Source organism: Hevea brasiliensis, chromosome 14 (assembly GCF_030052815.1).
Source record: "Hevea brasiliensis isolate MT/VB/25A 57/8 chromosome 14, ASM3005281v1, whole genome shotgun sequence".
Lineage (NCBI taxonomy): Eukaryota > Viridiplantae > Streptophyta > Magnoliopsida > Malpighiales > Euphorbiaceae > Hevea > Hevea brasiliensis.
Genome location: NC_079506.1, coordinates 12,741,044 through 12,748,480, shown reverse-complemented (window position 1 = coordinate 12,748,480; position 7,437 = coordinate 12,741,044). Strand labels below are relative to the sequence as shown.

At 34.0% G+C, this 7,437-nt stretch overlaps 1 non-coding gene across 1 annotated transcript; it reads left to right on the top strand.

Moving 5' to 3' along the window:
- Window positions 1–722: 722 nt before the first annotated feature.
- Window positions 723–829, top strand: LOC131173465 (small nucleolar RNA R71). Its single transcript, XR_009143781.1, has one exon. It is a non-coding gene; the product is annotated as a small nucleolar RNA R71 (small nucleolar RNA).
- The last annotated feature ends 6,608 nt before the right edge of the window (window positions 830–7,437 follow it).

The following is a 7,437-nucleotide window of genomic DNA, read 5'->3' as shown; positions in this document are numbered from 1 at the left end:
CCATTTGATCTACTTTAGATGCTAATTGAGAAATCATATCTTGTTGACTTTGATGGCTCACAAGTAGAGTCTTAATCATAGCTTCTAATCTAGCTGTCTTGTCTGGTTGTGCTTGTTGTGGTAGAGATGGAGCAGGTGCATTTTGAGGTTTAGGAATTCCAGGAGGACCTCTATTCTGCTGAAAATTCTAATGTTGTTGATATCCAGAAGGTTGCTGAAAATTCTGGTGTTGTCCTTGTCTACCTCCCCAAGAGAAATTTGGGTGGTTTCTCCATGCTGGATCATAAGTTGCAGAAAATGGGTTACCACCTGGTCTTTGATTGTAGGTCCCCACATAATCTACTTGTTCACTTGAAAAATCTTGACTAAGTGCAGAAAAATCAGCTGTACAATTGATATTTGCAGCTCCAACTTCTACTGAATTACTAGAACCTCCAGCTGAAGAATCTACTTTCATGCTTAGCTTGTCCATCTTCCTTGTCAAAGCATCAAACTTAGCATTAATTATATTCATAGCATCAAGCTTAAACATACCAGCTGGTTTCTTGATCTCATTCCTCTCACAATTCCATTGGTAGTTGTTATAAGCAATCTTATCTAGAGCAAAAAAAGCTTCATCTTCAGATTTTTCCATAAGATCACCTCCAGAAGATGCATCAATTGTAATTCTAATAGCTGGTGAAAATCCATTGTAAAAGTGTTGAACAAGCATCCACTTAGGAATCCCATGATGTGGACACCTCCTTTGCAAATCCTTGTACCTCTCCCATGCTTCATACAAGCTCTCATCATCTCTAGGTTTGAAAGAAGTCAGCTCATTTCTTAGCTTAGCTGTTTTGCTTGGTGGAAAATATTGAGCTAAAAATGCTTGAGAAAGTTCATCCCATGTTATGATAGAACCCGGTGGCAAAGAATGTAACCACTCTCTAGCTCGGTCCTTCAAAGAAAAAGGAAATAATCTGAGTCGAATTGCATCATCAGAAACTCCATTTATCTTCAACATATCACTGATCTCAAGAAAGTGTGCTAGATGCACATGTGGACTTTCACTTGGACTTCCCCCAAATTGTGATTGTTGTACCATCTGAAAGAGTGCAGGCTTTAGTTCAAAATTATTAGCTTCTATTCTTAGTCTTGTGATACTTGGCATGAAATCCCCAATGTTAGGATAGGCATGATCTTTCACAGAGCGGTTGTTATTGTTGTTTGCCATTTCTTCTTGTAATTGCTCTTGCTCTTGTGCTCTTTCTTGTTGTTGTTGAGCTTTAATTTCAGCTTTTCTCCTCTTAGATTCTGCTCTTAAAGCTTTTGCTGTCTTTTCTATTTCTGGATCAAAGAATAAATTGATTTCTTCACTTTTTGTCCTTCTCATAAAATAAAGTACCTGAAAAACAAAATAAACAAATTCTCAAAGTAAAATGGTAAAAAGAAAATAAAATAAAATGCCCAAATTAATCAAACAAACAATCGTTCAATATCAAACAAAAATCAAATCCCCGGCAACGGCGCCAAAAACTTGATGTGCGTATCCGCAAGTATACGGATCGTCTCAAGTAATAAAGTGATGAATCAAGTATCGTTCCCACGAGAATTTGCCGTTTGAGTACCAAACTATGAATGAAGCGATTATTTGGGCTAATGATTAATGAATAAATAGTAAATGTAAATGAGCAACGTAAATTGATTAATCTAATTGGAATGGGTAAAGAGCAAATAAATAAATTCTAAATTTAGTTTGCAATTAAACTAAATTAACAATGGGTAATTCAAATCAAAGTCTAATTATGTTAAAAGTGATTCCAGAGTTGGGGGTTTATGTATAAATTAATTGGGATTTGTCTTGGTTATTTCAATTTTAAGGAAAAAAAAATAGAGTTTGAAGGAAATTGATTCTAAATTCCTTTGATATCTTTTTCAAGCAAACTAAAGTGTGTTCTAAAATAACCAAACCTACTTTCGTATGTTATTTGATTACTTTAAAACCCATTAAGTTTTGTAACCAATCATTAATTTCTCTTAAAATCCTAGTTTATTTCTAAATCTAGGTAATTTTAAGTTCCAATCCTTGATTATCTATCAATGACTTTCACCTTTCAGTCCTTCAATCAAAGATTAACACAATACCCAATGGGTACCAATATTAGGCAAGTAAATCAAGCACACAAGGAAAGAATCAAAACTCATATTTATGTAAAATGAGGAAATACCCAGTCCAAATCCACAAATTAATCTAGAACATATTTTCCAACTCTGAAATCTAAAGAGTTTACTCACTCATAATGGTATTTACAAGAAAGATTGATGGAAAAGTAAAGAAAAACATGATAAGAGGACTAAAATAGAAAAACCCAGGTAGAAGAACCCAAAACTCTGGTTTCTGGAGCTCCAAAAGATGGTTGCAGTAGCTCCTCCCCAGAAAATGGCGTCTCCTCCTCTCTTTATTTTTATTTTCTTTCCTTTTTGTTTCTCCCCTTTCCTCTTATGGCAAAAACTAGGAAATGATGAATTTATATGGTCCAAAAAAATTGCCCTAAAAGTAAATAAGAGCCAAAGAGTGGATAGGAAATGAGGTATAAAATTATCCAAGTCAGCAGCATTATTCATGTTCTGGCAGTCTGCTTATGGTACGGCTTAACCCTAAGCAGCTCCTTAGCAAATTTCATCATCTGGTTGCACTGTCTGCTTAACGTTAAGCAGACCCTCAGCAAATCTCGGTAGGTTGGAGTAAAATGGACTTTTCTGCTCATGCTTGACTTACAGCTTGACTTGTGCTGCACCTTAAGCACTGCCGCTTTATCCTAAGCAGGACCTTAAGCAATTCTCGGCAGGTTGTGGAGTAAAAGCTTGAATATGTAGGATTTAAGCCGTGCTTGACTTTCAGCTTGAACAGGCTTAAGGTTAAGCTTATATGACATACCCTAAGCAACATTATAAGCAAAGTCTCAAGCAAATTTCGGCTAACTTGCTCTTTCAAGGCTTGATTTCTTCAACTTTCCTCCATGCTTAAAGAATTCCAAATTTCTTCAAATCACTTCCTAATGCACTCATTGATCTTCGATTTGCCTCAAAATCCTATCAAAAACAATAAAATTACAAAAATCAAATATAAAGTATCTAAAGTTAACAAATAAGCTAAAATAAAGCTAAAAACATAAAAATATACTAAAATATAAGAGCAAAATGGATGCAAAACTACCCTAAAATGCCTATATAAAATGAGCGTAACAACTAGATTAGGGTATTGATGCCCGAGTATAATAGCTCTGAATTAAATTAATAAGTCATTAGAATTGTTACTCATTCTTTCATGCTATTGAAATGTTAAAAAGATGACATGATTTGTGTCTAACTAATCAATCAATTAGTAGAGTATGAAATTTTAGTATGAGAAATTGGGGATTGATGATTTTTTTTAAAAAACAAAACTTGTTACTCTGCTGATAATGCAATATCTATCAATGACCTATATGTGCAGAGTTAGGCTAGGTGGAGGAATTTATGCATTAAAAGAGATTTTGAGGTGGAACAAGATTTATTTTCTAAGCCTGTTTAATCTGCCACTTCATAATAATAATAATAAAAAAATGATTTAACAACTACTTGCATTTATTTATATATATATATATATATATATATATATATATATATATATATATATATATATATATATATATATTCTAATTTTTCCAATTCATTCAGCTTTGTATCTCCATAGGACCTTCAAGATTAAATACTTCAGCAATTTAAATTTCATCTATTTGCTAAGCTCAACAAGGGGACTAGTGTCTTCCACTAGTGTCTTGTTTACGAGCTTACCTAAATTATGTTTGCTAAAACTAGGTAAAATTTGTGTATTTAAATGTAACAATAATCTGAGCTTTATTTCTCCAAGGGTAAGTGAAATATAATTAAAATTTTATTCTTGAATATTGCTTTGTGATTTTCTTTTTGTGCTGTATATATGAAATTCTAGTTAATTGAATGATACATAAAATTCTTGAAAGTGGAGTTATTATAGTTGGTGCATATGTAATCATTCTAGATTTGGAGTCAAATATCTATTTTATTATTATTAAATCAACTTTGGCTGTGAGGTTGGAATTGAGGTTGATTAAATGACACACTACCATATTCATAATGTAGAAATTACGAAGTGGTAGGTCGAACCATATACTAATATTTTAGGCATTCTTTGTGATGCTAAAGGGGAAAATAAAATAAAATGAGTTAGAGAATGGATTTTACCTATCTATCTTTGTATTATTATTATTATTATTGTTATTATTATTATTATTATTATTATTATTATTATTATTATTATTATTATTATTATTATGTGTGTGAAACTTTGGATGGGCGCTTGTCTCAATTGAAAATTGTTTGTTGAAATTTGCGTTTGAATAAGGAAAATGTCCATTTTACAACAAGGAAGACGTTGCTGAATTTTTGGCAAGAATTGGAAATGGTTAAAATTTTTGCAGTAGAATTGATAATTAGAAAGTATAAAGTAGAAATGTCAATTATAATTGATTTGAGACCTATGTGGACCTGATCCTCCATTTTGCAATGGAAGTACGTAGATAGCCTTCGGGTGCGGTCTAAAGTAGTTTAATTTTAGTTTTCTTTATTTTCAAAGTTTTCTTTCTATTTCTTTAAATTTTGGATCTGGAATAATATTTATGAATTTTCCTTGTTAGTTATTTATGTATCTCAAGAGAGTTAAGATATTACAATATAAATTAAATAGATTTTCCTTGTTAGTTATATAACATGAAATGGTGGATTGGTTATGACAAACTTAATATCTACTTGATCAACGAAGTTTGAATATGGATAACATTCATTAGTAAAAAAATATAGACACACCTCTTGCTTCAACTCATGAGCATGTTTGTTATCAGCGCCTCTAATCTTACCGCTAGCAAGTCCAGCATTCTCCTCACGCTCTCTTCTACGGCGCTTTAGAACACATACGGCGCATAGGCAATCAAGTTATGGCGCTTTCTGCAAATTAGAACTAGCTATGTCATTTAAAGCAAAGAAAGATTATGATACAACATTTTGTGCTATCTAAGACACTGTCTAACATGTGAGAACAAAGCAAAAGCAGGGTGCACTGACACATGGGCCACATGGAGTCTGTTTGATTTTTACATTAGATTTTATCCAAGTTTATTAACACGATTAACAAATGGACTACACTGAATAAATTTCACAACTATAAGATTTAATCATCCAAAATATCTCACAGACCAGTGAGAAAATTGAGCATGAAAACAACAAAGAAAGATGAAAAAATTGTCCTCTGCTACTTGTATGACCATTCATCATTTCTGCTTTGGATTCATCTGCGCCAATGTAGATTTACCAAATACCCTCAATGAGACGTCTAAAAGTTGGATATTCAGAATCAGGAATTACCATTTAATTTCAAGAATTCCCAAAATATGTCTAGAACGAGGTCAAGAATTGGTCTCATAGGATTCTCAAGACTCTGACGGTGGAGCTCGGACCGGAACTCCTTCAATCACGAGTAGCAACATGAGTAATGTAAGAATAGAAGAAAGAAAGAATAAAGAAAGAGAAAAAGATTCGAGGAAGAAGAAGAAAGAGAGAGAGAGAGAGAGAGAGAGAGAGAGAGTAAATAATTGTATTATTGATCAGATAATTCCTAATCCAAGATTTGTACAGTATTTATGCTTGCTAGTACATTGAGTTTATGGTTGTAACAAGTGCTAACCTCAGTAACAAATTACAAACAAACTCCTTAACTGTTCCCTCCTAAAATACAGCTAACTCCTTAACTGTTCCCCCCTAAAATACAACTCAGCAAGAATCCTCTTGACTTGTTGACTTCTCCCTCTTCTTGAGTTCTTGTCACAACATTACCTCCCTTCGCGACATTCTTGTCCTCAAGAATGATCTGAGGAAATTGTTGCGAAATAAAATTCTTATCCTCCCAAGTTAATTCTTGAATTGACAAGGTATCCCATTGCACCAACACTTGCTCCACATCTTTGCCATCCTTTTGAATAGTCCTCTTATTCAAAATTGCCACAGAACCCTTCCATAGCCCCTGTTTGTTGAACTTAGGTAAGGAACTATGAAGAAATTGATCTGCTCCCACCTTCTTCTTCAATAGTGACACATGAAAAACATCATGTATGGAGGAATCCGCAAGTAATTTCAATTTATAAGCAACTGATCCAATTCTTTGCAAAACTAAAAATGGACCATAATACTTGGGAGACAATTTCACACATTTCCTAACTGCCATTAATAGTTGTTTATAAGGTTGCAACTTCAGAAACACCCAATCCCCAATATTAAACTCTCTCTCGATTCTCTTCAAATCGGCATCTTGTTTCATTCCATTTTGAGCAATCAATAAATTTTCTCTCAACGCATTTGCCAATTGTTGTTTTTCTACTAGTAAATCCTCCACTTTAGCTACTAAAATTGCAGCGAGTTACGCTATATTAAAAATGGGAAGTGGATATCCGTATAAGGCACTGGAAAGGAGACATTTTAATGCTAGAATGAAAGCTAGAATTGTACCACCATTCAGCTAAACTTAGCCATGAACTCCATTTATAAGGATGCTAAAAATTCATGCATCTAAGATAATTTTCCAAGCATCTATTGAGTCTTTTAGTCCGCCATCCGACGAGGATGGTATCTTTGTACTCATGTGCAATTTAGTTCCCAAAGCCTTAAATAATTGTTGCGAGACAAGATTGGTGAAGAACTTTTCTCTATCACTCACCATGCTTTTATGATCCCCATGCATCTTGAAAATGTTATCCAAGAATATCTTGGCTATTTTCTCACTGAATAAGGATGTGCAAGGGCTATAAAGTGAGCAACTTTAGTGAACTCATCAACAACCACCATGATGACATCTTTACCTTCAGATTTAGGCAATCGCTCTATAAAATCCATAGAAATACATGACCATGCATGAGATGGGATGGATAGTGGCTGCAATAACCTGTAGGGCAATGATTCACCTTTGCATCGTTGACATATGTCACAACTCATAATCCATCTCTCCACTGCTGCAACATTTTAGGCCAATAGAACAATTGAGACAACCTATGATAAGTCACCTTGATACCCGAATGTCCCCAACCGAGAATCATGAGCAGTAGAAATAAGTATCTGTTGGAGGTCAAAAGAGTCACCAATATATACCTTGCCCTTGTATCGTAACAACCTTGCTTTATATTGATAATGTGGCTTAGAATGAGGATCTATTGTAAATACAGTAATAAGGGCTTGAGCCAATTGATCAACCACATAACTATTACTGACTTCTTGCTGCCACACTGGCACCACAACAGAAATGGCTTGCAATTCTCCTTGCCGATCAAGGTATATCTAGATAAGGCATCAATGACCTTGTTTTCATGCGGACAGTAATTGATTGAATAATCC